This window comes from Salvelinus sp. IW2-2015, linkage group LG30 (assembly GCF_002910315.2).
Source record: "Salvelinus sp. IW2-2015 linkage group LG30, ASM291031v2, whole genome shotgun sequence".
Classification (NCBI taxonomy): domain Eukaryota; kingdom Metazoa; phylum Chordata; class Actinopteri; order Salmoniformes; family Salmonidae; genus Salvelinus; species Salvelinus sp. IW2-2015.
The window spans coordinates 23902367-23921085 of NC_036869.1; the positions used below are offsets into that span (position 1 = coordinate 23902367).

Consider the following 18719-nt stretch of genomic DNA (forward strand, 5'->3'; position numbering starts at 1 on the left):
AAGTTTGACACCTCTGTTGTAAGTGATTAGTTGTGAGTTGGGTTTTTGTTAGAAAAAGAATGTATTTCTCTTGAGTATACTAGACATTCGTCTAATGTGATCGAATCAAATCTAAAAGGTGGAGTCGGGCTGCTCGGCGCCAGGAGAACAGCCCAAGTTCCTGGGCATCAGAGAGCAGAGGGTCACCGGCTTCATGATATTTGTCCTCATGGGCTGCTCCGTCTTCATGACCTCCGCACTCAAGGTGACACCTCTTTGGGTTTCAGAAAAGTGTTCTAAAAAATAAGATGGGTTATTAATATAAGACGATGGGCGCTGGACCCATAATGCAATGTGAATGACTCTTATGTGTTCACCTTACAGTTGAAATGTTGACATGGATGATTTTTTTTAAAGACGCTTGAAATTATTATTATTATTATATACTGTATGTCCAACCTTTCTCCCCCAACCTCCAGTTCATTCCTATGCCGGTGCTGTACGGGGTCTTCCTCTACATGGGAGCCTCTTCACTCAAAGGCATTCAGGTGAGATTATATTCAATGATTAGTTGAGGATATGATCAGAGATTTGGATCTTTAGACAGTAAAGCAATGCAATGCCTTTGTCTGTAATGATGAGCTTACTCTTTTTGTAATTAAACTCCCTTTGATCAAGAAAACATGTCATTGCAGTTGAACTCTTTCATTTCAAATGTGTTTCCTGACAAAAAAATGCGAAACGGATGATGAAATGGTGCTCAGGACAATGTTCACATCTCTCTCCCTCTCTCTTAGTTCTTTGACCGTATCAAGTTGTTTGGTATGCCAGCCAAGCACCAGCCTGACCTGATCTACCTGCGATACGTTCCCCTGTGGAAGGTCCATGTTTTCACCCTGGTGCAGCTCACCTGCCTCATACTGCTGTGGGTCATCAAGGCCTCCGCAGCCGCTGTCGTTTTCCCCATGATGGTAATACCCATAGAGCTAAATGTTTTATAGTAGTACTGCCATCACTCTATCTCTCCATGGTTAATATCACTCTCACAATTTACAAACTGGAGAAATGTGATATCTTGTCTACCAACAAGGGTGTTTGTAAACATGAAAATATCTAAAACCGTGTGTATGGGCCTGTGTAGTTCTTTTGCTTCCTCTCTCCCTCTTAAAATATCCTGTTTTTGCTTAAAGGTGCTGGCCCTCGTCTTCATTCGGAAGCTTCTCGACTTTTTCTTTACCAAGAGGGAGCTCAGCTATCTGGACGACTTGATGCCCGAGAGCAAGAAGAAGAAAGAGGATGACAAGAAGAAGAAGGAGAGGGAGAAACGGGTAACACACAATAATACTTTTAAAGCCATTAGTTCCCAGACAACGTTCACTGTCTAGCACGCTAACATGACCTGTCCCCACAGAAATCAAGTGACTAGAACGGGCAAAGGGGCTCAGACCATGGCAATTTACCTGCACCCTCATGGGTACACTCAGTTGTAATTCTCCGCTTGTCCCCTTGGTCCCAGGAGGCCCAGGCTCTATTRCTCATAGAAGAACAGGTGGGCGTGAATGCTGTGAAGGTCCATTATGACGGTGGGAACCTGCTCAAGATCCCAGTCAAAACTCTCTCAGGGAGGTGAGTGCTGCCCACCATTCAACCAGAGTACATTACACTGGATAGCTAAATGTTGGACATGCTTTGTTTTTGTATTATATGATTTTGTTATACTATTCAAATTTGTCCTCCATCTCTACATTCTTGGTATTGCATGTAAAGATAACAGTGCTGATGTTAGTTCTGTAACGTGTTTATCTTGAACAGATCGTACAGAATAATCGCTCGATGACCTTCCCAGTGGATGAAGAGGCGGCGGTGGCGGTGGCGCAGTGGTCTAGGGCACTGCATCGCAGTGCTAGCTGCGCCACCAGAGTCTCTGGGTTCGCGCCCCAGGCTGGGCTGGGTTCGCGCCCAGGCTCTGTCGCAGCCGGCCGCAACCGGGAGATCCGTGGGGCGACGCACAATTGGCATAGCGTCGTCCGGGTTAGGGAGGGTTTGGCCGGTAGGGAGGGTTTGGCGCGTAGGGATATCCTTGTCTCAGTATGTAAAACAAAAAATGTAATAAAAATGTATGCACTCTACTGTAAGTCGCTCTGGATAAGAGCGTCTGCTCTTGGCCAGTAGGGACATCCTTGTCTCAGTATGTAAAGATAACAGTGCTGATGTTAGTTCTGTAACGTGTTTATCTTGAACAGATCGTACAGAATAATCGCTCAAACCCTCCCAATGGATGAAGAGGCGGTAGGGGTGGGTGTCTGATATATCCAGCCCACGTGCTGAGTTTTAACCCTACTCAGTAATTTACAGTAACATCAATGAGCGCATGGCCAAAATCGTAACTTGGCTATTTACTATACCTGTAGATGATGCCTTTTTATTGAAAACACATTCCTAGCGTGTTGCGTTTGTGTTTTGGGCGGGATTGTTATGATACATAATGCTACATAGTATCATGGCCAGGTAAAAAGGCTCTAAAACCATGTGAATACTAATGACTAATGTACACATTGATTACGTAGAGAACTCACCACAGACAATCATTGTCCAAGAGTAACAATTGGCAACAGAGAAATTGTTACACATAAGCCTGTACATATTTTTAGTGCAAGATACAATGACAGAGAACTGGTGCCAAGTAGTCCTGTGTGCACTTCAATCTTTTGTTTGATTACCTTATCCATATGCATGCATGTCTGTCTCCCCTCCCTTGTTCTGTCCTGTTCCTCGCTGCATGTAGCTCATGTGACCTCGGCAATGTTAATATCTCTGAGGAAATGGCCAAAAGCGGGGCATGCAAAGCAGTGGCGTTGAGCGCCGACTTCGGCCCGTCTATGAAGCGTAGCCAAAGGTAGCTATGCCGACAACGACTCGTCTTTAGCTGTCACCCCTCTTTGTCCTGAAAATGGAGGGGCCTTTTTCCCCAGGCACACCTCAGGTCTACTGAAATCTCATTAAGACAAGATCACATTGATAACTTACCCCTTGTAGATCATATAATTCTATTATATTCTGTGACTATTCTTATGGACAGTAACGAATCTAATATAACTAAATAATCGACTTAATTCTGTGACTAGCCCATGAATTAATTAATAGGTATGATAAGGACAATCTATCCATTCGTATGTAACGAGAGTATTAAGTTATTGCTTTTGCTGTGTCATAACTTGCATCATGTTCAGTCGCTTGTATGTTGTGAGATCTGAATTGTGTGTGGATATTTCCATAAAACAAGAATACATTCTATTCTCCTGAATATTGTATTTGCCTACGGATATATTTGCCTACGATATACAAAAGCAAAGCGTTGAAGAGGCTTTGCCCTGAGGTTCTTACATGTCCTGAGGATCTAACTGGGTGCTGCCTCGTTTTATCCTTCCGTCCCAATTATAATAGTTAAGAACAACATAATTTAAGACATGAGCCCGCCATCTTCAAGTCTAGGGTGTTAACAACCGTATATTCTTAGAGCATGGTATGAGCTTTGAGTTTAATTTTAGCATTGCCGTCTGACACTTTCACAGACAGCATTGCACTTACATCAGAAACACATTTCCTGCTTATCCTTGACACATTGATATCCTGGCCCAGCACAGCACAACCAGCCCATTGATGCCTCTCTTCCCATCTGCTTCCCTCCCTTGTCTCTGGCAGCCAGGAGAAGGTAGCCTGTGTTAGAGTCAACATGGACACTACCGAGGCAGGAGGAGAGAGTTCAGCCTTAGAGACTGCCTTGTGATGGAGGAGACCTTGTCCTACCCCCCACCTAACCCCACAGAGGGCCACCCTGGTACAGTGAGCAAGCTAGGACTTGAGCAGAGCAATCAGACTGGTCTCTGGAAAAGAAGCCCCTTTTGTGGGTCTGCTGGGTCAACAGTTGAGCTCCAGTGACCTCCAGTGGTCCAATGTAGCTATGGGGGTCTTGAGGCCCACCAGTGCACAGAGGACTGACTGCCCCGCAGTGGCGAGCACATTGCCGGGACATGAATGAACCAGACTCACACTGCCTACCGAAACCCCGTGTCAACCAATCATTTCCCACACACTGCCACAGATGCCAAAGGATGGGGCCACCACCGTCACACATATGCGGAATCTTCTTCAATTGTTGTGTATGCGTAAATTTACTTAATTGTACTATATAAGGTATATTTTCTCATGTACATTTTAAGTTAGATTTTATTACCAATTAAGAGATTCACACGTGCATCCTGTTTTTTGGGGCACATGTCATATGTGAGCTATTCTGGTTTGTCTACATTTTTTAAATAATATATATTTCCTTTCCAAAAATGTACTAAACACAAACCAGCTCCAGAAACACATGTCAGTCAAGCCATGATGATTCAAGTTGTTATTTCTGTGATTTTCGTCAGTGCAAACTGGTTACATCATGACTTAACACGGGTAATCTAAATCTAAACTGTTGCAAACCAAACGAAGAATGTAGACCCCGTGTGGCTCAGTTGGTAGAGCATGGCACTTGCAACGCCAGGGTTGTGGGTTCATTCCCCACGGGGGGACCAGGATGAATATGTATGAACTTTCCAATTTGTAAGTCGCTCTGGATAAGAGCGTCTGCTAAATGACTTAAATGTAAATGTAGACATTCGGACGCCTTTACCCCCATAATCTGTCTTGCTTGTGAAACATTGACAACGGTGACATCTTTTCACTGCCCCTGTACTGTATCTGTACTATATACTCTGCAAGTTGCATTCTCACTATTGGTATTGCTGCTCAGATGAAGTTGTTCAACTGAGAATATTTCTTTGTTTGTAAGTATATGTTGTTATGCTGTTTCTGTGGGATTGTGTGCTTTCTGTTGTATGTTTCTATGGAACATTTTCTGAAATACTAATTTTAAGGTTAAGAAAGTGATGGGATGAATACTACAATAAGCACTTTAGATTTGTTTGCCAGTAGGAATTAGTGCACAGGTCTGAATTGAGTTAAAAACCATTGAATCTGAAGATCCACAGAACTGTTGCTCAAATGTCTAGAAAAAGTTACAACTTTGAAATCAACATGATTTCTGATTGTGGGAAGTTTTTTTACACTCATCGCTTGTCTGTCACTATTCGCACAGTATTTCACTATTATAACCTATTTGTGTATTATTGTTGGATTTATTATTCTCGGGACAATTATTTTTGGTAAACAGGAAAGTGAACAAAAAAGTAATGTGCCGTTAGATTTCTTCTAAAAGCAATGAACAACGTTATTCTGTGCAGTCAAATTGTATTCTCACAATATTGTACAATTTATGCTGTACAAGTTTTGATACTTGTGTGTCACAATGTACACCGTATCAGTAGGTTCAATATTGCAGATGTCATTTTTATGCTGAAAAATATTTCCAGAAATGATCTGTAAAATGCAATTATATATTTCTCATTTGCTTAGCGCACATGCTCCTGTTTTAGCAATAATATACGAGTTTTCAGTACGATACAATGTCTGGAGTGATGCTTCTATTGCGCTGTCTAGGGGGAGTTTGTCAAACCCCATCCACGTTGTGTGTCTCCTCTATTGACTATTAGTGTGTAGCTGATTTATACAGACAAGAGCTTACGTGCCTTGTGAATGCTCTTTGTTGGTCTTTTATTCATACTGTAGACATAGTGTTAATGTTCAAGTAGTACACACACACACATTGCCCAAAATGCGTAAGAGAGACGAGCAAGCTAGGACGGAATATCGACAGGCTGTTCATATCGGTTGAAACTGAAGTGAAATATGAATGCGGTAGTGCTCTGAATGTTTTTGTGAAAGTCGCGTCCTCCTCAACCCGACAACCAACCTGATGTATTACATGACAAATATGAACTCATTAGTACACACTTCATCATACTAATTTGTCAATAATGTACTGTATGTGTTTGTATGTCACAGATGTAGTGTTTGTTCACGAATGGGTATGAACTGTAATTTTTGACATGCAATATCAGTGAATGTGCACAGAATTATTGTAACTTCAATATCACTAATGAAATTTACAGAAATCTAATGCATTTCCCCAAACACCTATCTTTTAACAAAAATTTTAATGTGCATTGTTGCAATTCATTTGAACACAATTCTGGTAAAATGTTGGCTATTTTAAGTCATTACAAATGTTGTTTTGGTATTTGTGATACTATATGTATGCAGTAGGTACAATTCATTGTAGAACACAAATGGTATTGCAGTGCAATGGATTCCATCTGTATTATATGATCTTTACCATAAATAATATATGGCTCTGATCTGTACTATAAACAGGGTATTCTTTAGGACCATGTATTACACTGACCTCACTACTGCTGTCAGTCAAGCACAGAACATTCTCCTGTAATATGTTGTTGAATACGATAAGAACATGTAGGATGGAAACTATTTTTTGTAAGTGTTGATGGAAAGCAATTAAAAGTAAATGAAATGTCTATTGTTCCTCTCTGCATATTTAAGCCAAGTGCAAAGCACACCATCAGTATGTGTACAATACCTACGGTGAATCCCAAACCCCTACCAACTCTCTCTGGGGGCTCTCCGTTGTCACGTGTTGCTGACGAAACTCGCAGGGTGACTTCAAGAGTGGCGAAGGGATCAAATAAACCCATCAACTCCAGGACACACCCTTGACTTGAATGATGCAATTCATGTTCCACATTTAAATAATAAAACAAGCATGAAATTCAAATGAAATAATTCCCCCTGTCGTTTTACACGATAAAAACCTTGGTAATAGTTAAACATTTAATGTGGGAAGTATTTCAGATGTAAAGTGTCATGTCTCGAAATCAGACACAAATAAATGCAGGTGACTCATAATTAGGCAAGCCGATATTCATTTGTTAAATTGCGCAAACTCAAAAATAATGCAATGCGTTATGGGATACCACTTCGCTCTGAAGCCGCAGTGGTGGGAAAAGTATCCAATTGTCATACTTGAGTAAAAGTAAAGATACCTTAATAGAAAATGACTCAATTAAAAGTGAAAGTCACCCAGTAAAATACTGCTGTATTTGGTTTTAAATATACTTAAGTATCCAAAGTATATGTAATTGATAAAATATACTTAAGTATCAAAAGTAAAAGTATAAATCATTTTGAATTACTAATATTAAGCAAATCAAGACAGCATCATTTTCTTGTTTTTATTTATTTACGGATAGCCAGGGTAATAGTTAAACATTAAACATCCAATGCTCAGACATAATTTACAAACAAAGCATAGGTTTAGTGAGTCCACCAGATCAGAGGCTGTAGGGATGACCGGGGATGTTCTTTTGATAAGTCTGTGAATTAGAACATTTTATTGTCCTGCTCAGCATTTAAAAATGTAACGAGTACTTTAGGGTGTCAGGGAAAATGAAGGGAGTAAAAAGTACATAATTTTCTTTAGGAATGTAGTGAAGTAAAAGTTGTCTAAAATATAAATAGTAAAGTACAGATACCCCAATAAACTACTTAAGTAGTACTTTCAAGTATTTTTACACCACTGGAAGCCAGTGTAGCAGATTCAGTCAAAGTGGCTATCGGAGGGTCCAATTAGCTTCTACACCCCCCATAATTTTCAGTCACTCAGTTTTGAGACATATGGTGCATATGGTGGAGGCGCGTGTGAATGCGCAAATGGAGGGGCGAGGCAAACAGGATGATTTGGGATTCAGCTAAAGCTTTTTAAACTGTTCAAGAGATAAAGGCATTATTCTGTAGTGTAGAGATTAAAGAAAAACACCAGACTAAAGAAGTTGAGATTGAAGGTGAAATTTAACATGTTTAATCAAAATGATATCCCTATATTAAAAAGTCATATTTGGCAGCTTTGGGGATTTTCAGCACTTTGTAGACTTTGTTCTGGAACATTGTGGTGAAGTGAGGTCGGAAGTTGATGGACAGGAGGGTACATAGCGGCAACTTTCCCGTTCTCCTGATCCTCCACGTCCCAGATCGCAGAACTGTGAAGTGTAGCACAGTAAGGTGGGAATCAGTGTGAGAGAACATAGTACAGGGCTTTGTTCATAACGCACCAAATGGAAGAAAACGGACTGAAACGGAGGGAAAGTGACCAATAACAAACTTGTTTTAATTTTCTATTGCAAAACGTATTTGTCACATGCTTCGTAAACTACAGGTGTGTACTAACAGTGAAATGCTTACTTCCCAACAATGTTTGGATACACCTACTCATTCAAGGGTTTTTCTTTATTTGTACTAGACAAAGGGAAGACATCAAAACTTTGAAATAACACATATGGAATTATGTAGTAACCAAAAAAGTGTTAAACAAATCAAAATATATTCCATGACAACAGAGGTAGAGCCAAGGTCAAACGCAGGTGGTGGTGAAAGCTCAGAACCTTATGTGTGGTCAAGGGAAACGTGTGTGAAAGGAAAATAAATGACCTACGGTGCCTTCGGAAAGTATTCGTACCCCTTGACTTCTTCCACATTTTGTTACGTTACAGCCTTATTCTAAAATTGATTAAATATTTTTTTTACTCATCAGTCTACACAAAATACCCCACAATGGCAAAGCAAAAACGGGTTTGTAGAATTGTTGCTAATTTATTAAAAATAAAAAACAGAAATATCACATTTACATACAGTACTAGTCAAAAGTTTGGACACATCGACTCATTCAAGGTTTTTCTTTATTTTTACTATCTTCTACATTGTAGAATAATAGTGAAGACATAAACATTATGAAATAACACATTTGGAAACATGTAGTAACCAAAAAAGTGTTAAAGAAATCAACATATATTTTAGATTCTTCAAAGTAGCCAGCCTTTGCCTTGACAGCGTTGCACACTCTGTAAGTGCTGTTATTGTGAAGTGGAAACGTCTAGGAGCAACAACGGCTCAGGCAGGAAGTGGTAGGCCACACACGCATGGGACAGACGAGTGCTGACGTGCCTAGCGCGTAAAAATCTGTCCTCGGTTGCAACACTCACTACCAAGTTCCAAACTGCCTCTGGAAGCAACATAAGCACAATAACTGTTCGTTGGGAGCTTCATGAAATGGGTTTCCATAACCGAGCAGCCGCTCACAAGCCTAAGATCACGATGCACAATGCCAAGCGTCGGCTGGAGTGGTGCAAAGCTCGCAGCCATTGGACTCCAGAGCAATGGAAAAGCGTTCTCTGGCGTGATGAATCACGCTTCACCATCTGGCAGTCCGACGGACTAATCTGGGTTTGGCGGATGCCAGGAGAACGTTAACTGCCCCAATGCATAGTGCCAATTGTAAGGTTTGGTGGAGGAGGAATAATGGTCTGGGGCTGTTTTTCATGGTTCGGGCTAGGCCCCTTAGTTCCAGTGAAGGGAAATCTTAACTCTACAGCATACAATGACATTCTAGACCAGTGGTTCCCAAACTTTTTATAGTCCCAAATATTCAACCTCCAGCTTAGCACCTTGGTCAGCACACTCTCAAATGTTGTTTTTTGACATCATTGTAAGCCTGCAACACACACACTATCCGATACATTTATTAAACATAAGAATGAGTGTGAGTTTGTCACAACCCGGCTCGTGGGAAGTGACAAAGAGCTCTTATATGACCAGGGCACAAATAATAATAATCAATCATTTTGCTCTTTATTTAGCCATCTTACATATAAAACCTTATTTGTTCATCGAAAATTGTGAATAACTCACCACAGGTTAATGAGAAGGGTGTGCTTGAAAGGATGCACATGACTGCAATGTTGGGTTGTATTGGAGAGTCTGTCTTAAATAATTTCCCACACAGTCTGTGCCTGTATTTGGTTTTCATGCTAGTGATGGCCGAGAATCCACTCTCACATAGGTACATGGTTGCAAAGGGCAGTGTCTTAACAGCGAGATTTGCCAAGGCAAGAAAATGAGAGCAGACCTATCCAGAAATCTGGCAGTGGCTTCTGATTCAATTCAATTTTCACAGAACCGCTTGTTGCAATTTCGATGAGGCTCTCTTGTTCAGATATCGGTAAGTGGACTGAAGGCAGGGCATGAAAGGGATAACGAATCCAGTTGTTTGTGTCGTCCGTTTCGAGAAAGTACCTGCGTAATTGTGCATCCAACTCACTCAGGTGCTTTGCTATATCACATTTGACATTGTCCGTAAGCTTGAGTTCATTTGCACACAAAAAATTATACAATGATGGAAAGACCTGTGTGTTGTCCTTGTTAACTTCTTTGGTATAGGGAGCAGCATTTTCACTTTTGGATGAATTTCGTGCCCATAGTGAACTGCCTCCTACTCTGTCCCACATGCTAATATATGCATATTATTATTACTATTTGATATAAAACACTCTGAAGTTTCTAAAACTGTTTGAATGATGTCTGTGAGTATAACAGAACTCATATGGCAGGCAAAAACCCAAGAAAAAATCCAAACAGGAAGTGAAAATTCTGAGAGTGGTCGTTGTTAAAGTCATCGCCTATTCAATTCGCGGTAATATATGGATCTGTTTGCACTTCATACGCCTTCCACTAGATGTCAACAGTCAGTAGAATGTGGAATTAAGCTTATGCTGTGTTGTGGGACCGGATGGGAGGGGAATGAGTCAGTGGTCTGGCAGATTGACAGTTCTTGGTCACGCGCTTTCCTCATTATACCGTCATGCGTTCCATTACTTATAGAGACTGAAAAGAATTCTCCGGTTGGAACCTTATTGGATATAAATGATAACAACATCCTGAAGATTGATTCTCTACTAAGTTTGACCAGTTTATTCGACCTGGAATATAACTTTTTGAAGTTTTCGTCCGACGTTTGCCTGCATCTGCGCGAGCGTTTGGACACGTGTACTACACATGCTAGCAAAATTAGCTAATTGCAGAAAGAAAAGAGCTCTAACTTCTTAATCATAGCCTCAATTTTGTCGCGCACATTGAATATAGTTGCGGAGAGTCCCTATAATCCTAGATTCAGATCATTCAGACGAGAAAAAGCATCACCCAGATAGGCCAGTCGTGTGAGAAACTCGTTATCATGCAAGTGGTCAGACAAGTGAAAATTATGGTCAGTAAAGAAAACTTTAAGCTCGTCTCTCTATTCCAAAAAAATTTGTCAATACTTTGCCCCTTGATAACCAGCGCACATTGTAAATGTTGTAAAAGCATTACATGGTCTCTGCTCATATCATTGCATAATGCAGAAAATACACGAGAGTTCAGGGGCCTTGCTTTAACAAAGTTAACCATTTTCACTGTAGTGTCCAAAACGTCTTTCAAGCTGTCAGGCCTTGGCAGGCCTTGGCAGCAAGAGCCTCTCGGTGGATGCAGCAGTGTACCCAAGTGGCGTCGGAAGCAACTGCTTACACGCGCGTTACCACTCCACCATGTCTCCCTCAAATCAAATCAAAGTTGGCCCAGTCTCCCAGTCCCTGCCGCTGAAAAATATCTCCAGAGCATGATGCTGCCATCACCATGCTTCATCATAGCGATGGTGCCAGGTTTCATCCAAACGTGACACTTGGCATTCAGGCCAAAGAGTTCAATCTTGGTTTCATCAGACCAGAAAATCTTGTTTCTCGTGGTCTGAGAGTCCTTTGGATGCCTTTTGGAAAACTCCAAGCGGTCTGTGATGTGCCTTTTACTGAGGAGTGGCTTCCATCTGGCCACTCTACCAGGCCTGATTGGTGGAGTGCTGCAGAGATGGAAGAACCTACCAGAAGGACAACCATCTCAACAGAGGAACTCTGGAGCTCTGTCAGAGATCGGGTTCTTGGTCACCTCCCTGACCAAAGCCCTTCTCCCCCGATTGCTCAGTCTGTCAGAGTGACCATCAGGGCCTTCTCCGCAAATTGCTCAGTTTGGCCAGGTAGCTAGCTCTAGGAAGAGTCTTGCTGGCTCCAAACTTCTTCAATTTAAGAATGATGGAGGCCATTTTGTTCTTGGGGACCATCAATGTTGCAGAATTTTTTTTGGTACCCATGTTCAGATCTGTGCCTCGACACAAACCTGTCTCGGAGCTCTACGGACAATTCCTTTGACCTCATGGCTTGGTTTTTGCTCTGACATGCACTGTCATACCTTATATAGACGTGTGCCTTTCCAAATCATGTCCAATCAATTGAATTTACCACAGGTGGACTCCAATCAAGTTGTAGAAACATCTCAAGGATGATCAATGGAAACAGGATGCACCTGAGCTAAATTTCTAGTCTCATAGCAAAGGGTCTGAATACTTATGTAAATAAGGTATTTAATTTTTTTTAAATTTTTTAAATAAATTTGCTAAACTTTCTAAGAACCTGTTTTCGCTTTGTCATTATGGGGTATTGTGTGTAGATTGATGAGAAGAAGAAAAAAAAATTTCATCAATTTTATAATAAGGCTGTAATGTAACTAAATTTGGAAAAAGAGAAGGGGTCTGAATACTTTCCCAATAGTCTGTATGTAATTGCATGTTACCAGGTGTTACATTGGGGGTATAGAGTTGAGACCCTTGGGATGCTATCATACCATTGGAATTCAATAGATCTCTCTTGAAAATGGTCACAAAAAAATGTCAAATTCTGAGGAACGTAATTTCACCAATTTACCACAGCATATAACTAAATAACTGCAATTGTGATGATTCCAGGTTTGCAGACTCGTGCGACATCGTTTCTCAGTGCGATGATGGCCTAGAAAACACCACCGTACAGGAATGAGTGTGACGAAATAACACTTGTCCCTGGGCATATACAACGCGTGTGACAAAACATTTATTTGTACTGCTATAATTACGTTGGTAAACAGTTTATAATAGCAATAAGGCACCTCGGGTGTTTGTGGTATATGGTATATCAGACCGTATACCACGGGTATGACAAAACATGTATTTTTACTGCTCTAATTACGTTGGTATATATGGCCAATATACCACGGTTAAGGGCTGTGTCCAGGCACTTCGCGTTGCGTCGTAGTTAGGCCTAGTTTATCTCTGATGAAAACAGACACGTCAACTCCCATCTTCTTTGGTTTGCAAAACTCAGTTGAGAGAAACACATTTCCGTGCCTGTCGTTTGTTGACATGACGGCCAAATTCAATGCAAATTCAATGCCTTTACCCTTTCCACCATTCCGGATGACTTCGGTTGATTGTAACAATTACTCATCATCCCTTTCAGAACTAAAATTGGGCCTGATCGAGTCTTCAGGTTCAGACTCCGAGTCCGATAATGCCTCAAAAAATTACATAATTGCCAGAGATACCAGCGTGGCAACTTGTTTCAGTATTTTTCAACCGGTTATTTTCTTTGTCAAACTTCGAAGCCTGTTATTTGATGGGCTAACAGACATGCAACCTGAAGAGACAGACAACATAAGCATTTCAATGTATTGTCACGGAACCCTACTGTACAGCTGAGGATCTTCAGTACATAAACAGAATCTTGAAAATTGACTGGTACATCCCAGGTATGCGTTTTTACCTCAGTGTGTGGATTTATTTACCTGAGTTAGCAAAACAAATTGGGCAAATGGCCAAGGAGGAAGGAACAACACATTGAAAGCACCAAAAATTACTAGGGATCTTCCGGTTGGAATGCCTACAAAATGGTGCAAAGACAACAGTATTATTTGCATGAATCATCAGTGACATGTATTAATTTATCTAAGTGAATATATATCTAACTGAATATTTATCTATAAAACATAAATAGGGTTTTGAAAAGAGTGGTGAAGCCCAAGATGGTTATAAATAGTTAAGATCAATGGCATGTGAACTGAAAATACCTGTTCACAGCAGCATCTGCAGGACAAAGAAGGGATAGGAGAAGCTCTCCCTCAGCGGTGGAGTCCACATGACCCGAGTGCTCTGGAATACATAGCATGAGTTGAGATTACGCACTGATATGATATTTTTGGCAGATACCGATATCAGATACTTTCCTTGACAAAAAAAATGATACCGATAACCGATATTACATTTTTTTGCGGCCTTTTAAGCATTCTAGTACAGTTAAATAGTTAACACACACGGACACCGCGGTCTAAGGCACTGCATCTCAGTGCAAGAGGTGTAATTGCAGTCCTTGGTTCAAATCCAGGCTGTATCACATCCGGCCATGATTGGGAGTCCCATAGTTTGGGAGTCCCATCATTGTAAATAATAATTTGTTCTTAACTGACTTGCCTAGTTAAATAAAGGTTACACACACACACACACCACACTGACCAACAAGTTATTTGTTGGCATTTATGTACAGTATGTCCCCATTACCAGTAAAACATAATCAAAACCTATTTCTTTCACTTACTTGCTGTTCAGTCGTTTCATTCTTACACCAGGATTTCTATGGAACGCCGTTTGCGTCTTTGCGCGTCAAAAAAGATACACGTCAAATAACACTATTTGAGTGTCAAATAAGCTTGTTGACCAATCAGGACCCGAATATGACAGCACGTCACATAAATAATTTAACATGTTCATAATTTTTTTACGTAGTTATTACACATTGATTACACTATCACTCGTATTTCATATGTCACGATTCATCGATACGAATGCTATGATGCTGGTAAAGTTGTCTCGCGCACCTACAGTGCTGGTCATAAAAAAAAAGCTAGGTAGCTCATGGATGCAAACAATGTTCTTCCCCAAAAACATATCAAAAGGACAATCTGTTTCAGGAGCTATAGTTAGCTGTTTCACGCCCTGACCATAGTTTGCTTTGTATGTTTCTATGTTTTGTTTGGTCAGGGTGTGATGTGAGTGGGCATTCTATGTTGTATGTCTAGTTTGTCTGTTTCTATGTGTTTGGCCTGATATGGTTCTCAATCAGAGGCAGGTGTCAGTCGTTGTCTCTGATTGGGAGCCATATTTAGGTAGCCTGTTTGTTATTGTGGGTTGTAGGTGATTGTTCCTGTGTCTGACCATATGGGACAGTTTCGTTTTCGTTCGTTCACGTTGTTGTTTTTGTTTCAGTGTTCTATTTTCTTTATTAAAATATGGACACTTACCACGCTGCGCATTGGTCCTCCGATCCATCCTACTATTCCTCCTCAGAAGAGGAGGAAGACGAGCGTTACAAGCTGACTATATAGCTAAGTGTCATCATCTAAAATAATCCTAATTTATAAGACAGTTCTTATTTGATTAATGGTGGTCGGACCCATCTATGTGAAGCTAGCCACAATAAGGATTAGCCACAATAGTGGAAAGTATGGCAAAGTTCTACTATTTGTATTCATTTGCATCACTGTCAATGACATACTTTTATTTTGAAGGCAACCCGCARATTCCACTATTGTGCCTAATCCTTACTGTGGCTAGCTTCACAACACATAACCTGGTCTGGTCGAGCATCACAAGCCAGATGAAGCTAGCTGGCTGCTTATAACGTTAGCTTTGTGCAACAGCTGGCTAGCTATTTATTTTCATGAACTGAAGTTAAATTTTACTAGGCAAACAAGTGGCAACCTAGCTAATACTTTCTCACAAGGATTCCTAAATCATTGCTAAGAATAATGAAAATGACTGCAGTTTCTAATGGTCATTGTTTTCAGGCTGGTTGTATTGGTGCTAGCTAGGTATCAAGCTAAAGCTAGCTACCCCAGAAGTTGCGGTCGAACAAATTATGCTTTATTACCAACGCGGTATTGTAAATAACATTGTTTGTGGCCGGTGTTTGCAGACTTTTTTGTACAGCTTTAACAGTGCTACTGTATCTTTTTTGATACCCAAACAGCGTTCCATAGTATGTATGTCGTGAAGCTAATAGCAGTGACGCTATTACTGTGTAACTCTGTAAGGGAAACATCTGAAAAATAGCGCACTTGGTAGTGTGCACCAGTGCTCGACCAGTCGGCAAAAGCCAACATCACCCACGACAGAGAACGGTTGATTGTCAAGGTCAACAAATTCCATTATCTTGGCTTTAATGGATTTCGCCTTTGAGTTGTCTCACTGAAATGTTCTTACTCTTTCAAATGACTGCTCAACTCATTACGTTATGTACCTACGTTATATAGGTATGCACGGTAGCTTTGACATCAGATTTTTAACATCGGTGTTAAACTAGACATCAGACCGATACCGGTGTTGGCATTTTTAGCTAATATCGGCCGGTTCCGATATGTTCACCGATATATCGTGCATCCCTAGTTGAGATAGCATTCACCACCAGCCAACCCCCGTGAGGATCTAAGATAGAGTTTCCATACACTGTTTACAACAATCAATTTACATGAATCTCAACAAAACATGAATTTTTTCAATTTAATTTKACCTTTATTTAACTAGGCAAATCAGTTAAGAACAAATTCTTATTTAGATTTGACGGCCTACCCCGGCCAAACCCTAACCCGGACGATGCTGGGTCAATTGTGAGCCACCCTATGGGACTCCCAATCATGGCCAGTTGTGATACAGCCTAGAATCGAACCAGGGTCTGTAGTTATGGCTCTAGCACTGAGATGCAGTGCCTTAGACCGCTGCGTCACTCGGGAGCCCCAAGTGAGGAAACTTTCATATGGATTTCACAGAGTACACAGCTCCAAAGTGCAAAACTCTCTCTTACTTCTCCATAGTTGAAGAAGAGACACAGGACGTTGATGCACCTCCAAGACAACTGCCACTGGAAAGGACTGGAAAGGACCCCCCCCAAAAGGGGCACCAAAACAGCATGGATACCAAAGACCATGGTTTTATGGAGTACCATAGGGAGAAACTAGCCTGGGTACCTGTCTGTTTGTCCATCATGCCACTACTTGTCATGGCTTACAACAAACCAGTGGTCATCGACTGGTCTATCTTCTAGGCATTCATAGTTGATCACCAAACATATATTTTTTTTGCGCTGTTGGCGGTAGGTTCACTTGATTCAGAAGCCCTGCGCACCAGGTAAGCAAAGTGTTTCCCTTTTGGACCATTTCATTTGTCTGAAAAGACAAACTCTTTCGAGTGTGCCTACAGCGCTGGCCAATCGGATAGCTCAAATCACCATGCCTGCAGCTTCCACGACCCCAGCCAAAGCAAAGTTTGATACTAGACTGTGAGATTTCATAACCTTTAAAACCATGACCAGAGAGAAACTGTCAAAGCATACAGCAAAGAGCTGCACTTTTTACGAGTGAGTTCATGTTTAAGTTTTTATTCAGCAGTCAACACTGTTTTACTTCAACACTATTGCAAAACATAAAACGCGCTTCTCCCTACTTCCAATTGCGCTGCCGCTGCAATGAATAAGTAGCCAAGTGTATCGATAGCGCTGCGTTTTCATTATTATTAGCAGCTCGTCGTGTCTATTTTAATATAGAGGAATATTTAACTTTCTCTGGTCATAGGAAAATGTTTTATTTGTGAATGAGGCAGATGCAAATGTAGATGCGGTGCGACTCGAGTTTCGGCATCAGGTGCAAGACAGCGTACTCTCTCTCTGGTCAATGTCACCACAGGAAAGGAAGGAGAGAGCAGGGACCATGAGAGGCGGACCCTCTGCTGCTCTCTCCTTCCCTCCGCTGAGATTAATACTGTCTTCAAAACAACTGGGAACTCGCATATCTCAGACTTCGGTGCGCTCAAGACAACTGGGAACTCTGAAAAAACGAGACCCAGCGGTGGGAAAAAATCTAAATTAAATGGTAGCCATTGTTTCTCCTTTGTCTCTGTTTGGTGAAATAAATAAATATCTGCACTTGCATATTTACAAAATGATACATTCTTGCTAGCAAAATAATACCAGATCGTTCCAACTCCTACAGTGCCTCTGAGAACAGATTGAGCCTCTTCAGAGCATTGATCACAAGAGGGTACTCCATGATCAGGTGGAGCCAATACAAATAGGATGGTGCTTTGATGAAGAACTTGAAATGGGAATAATACAGATCCTGACAAATAAAACCAACAAAATGTTTACAGCAATACCTATGGGCTAAAAAGACGTTAGCTGACATGGGCTAGTTGATCTGGACATTTCTATAAATAGCTCTCTAAGGTATGCATTACAAGATGAACTGATGATGCACTACCCAATTTCGAAATTGCACCTTGTGCATTCTACTATTACAACTTTCAAGAGTAAGTTTAAAGCTGGACTGAGTTTCTTTTGGGGGAACGGGGAATCACTGCAATAGACTAATTACCTTCACATTTCTGCATCTGGCCATTGACTGCCGAGGCACAGTAGCTAGGTTATAGCCTACATACAGTACCTGCATATTGACCCTACCAATGTAGAAGTCCAACCAAGACAGCTGTCAAAAAGGGGCACACCGGTTTGTCATCAAATTAATGAATGCTCACTGACAGTCATAGGCTACTAATAATAAACTGGGTAGTTCGAGCCCTGAATGCTGATCGGCTGACAGACGTAGTATACAACGCGTGTGACAAAACATTTATTTGTACTGCTCTAATTACGTTGGTAAACAGTTCATAATAGCAATAAGGCACCTCGGGTGTTTGTGGTATATCAGACCGTATACAACGGGTATGACAAAACATGTATTTTTACTGCTCTAATTACGTTGGTATTTTTGGCCAATATACCACGGTTATTAATAAGGGCTGTGTCCAGGCACTTCGCGTTGCGTCGTAGTTAGGCCTAGTTTATCTCTGATGAAAACAGACACGTCAACTCCCATCTTCTTTGGTTTGCAAAACTCAGTTGAGAGAAACACATTTCCGTGCCTGTCGTTTGTTGACGTGACGGCCAAATTCAATGCAAATTCAATGCCTTTACCCTTTCCACCATTCCGGATGACTTCGGTTGATTGTAACAATT

The 18719-nt window shown here is 41.0% G+C and overlaps 1 pseudogene; it reads left to right on the forward strand.

The window, feature by feature from the left end:
• LOC111955131 (sodium bicarbonate cotransporter 3-like) overlaps positions 1 to 6452 on the forward strand; it is a 66221-nt pseudogene extending 59769 nt beyond the window's left edge.
• The last annotated feature ends 12267 nt before the right edge of the window (positions 6453 to 18719 follow it).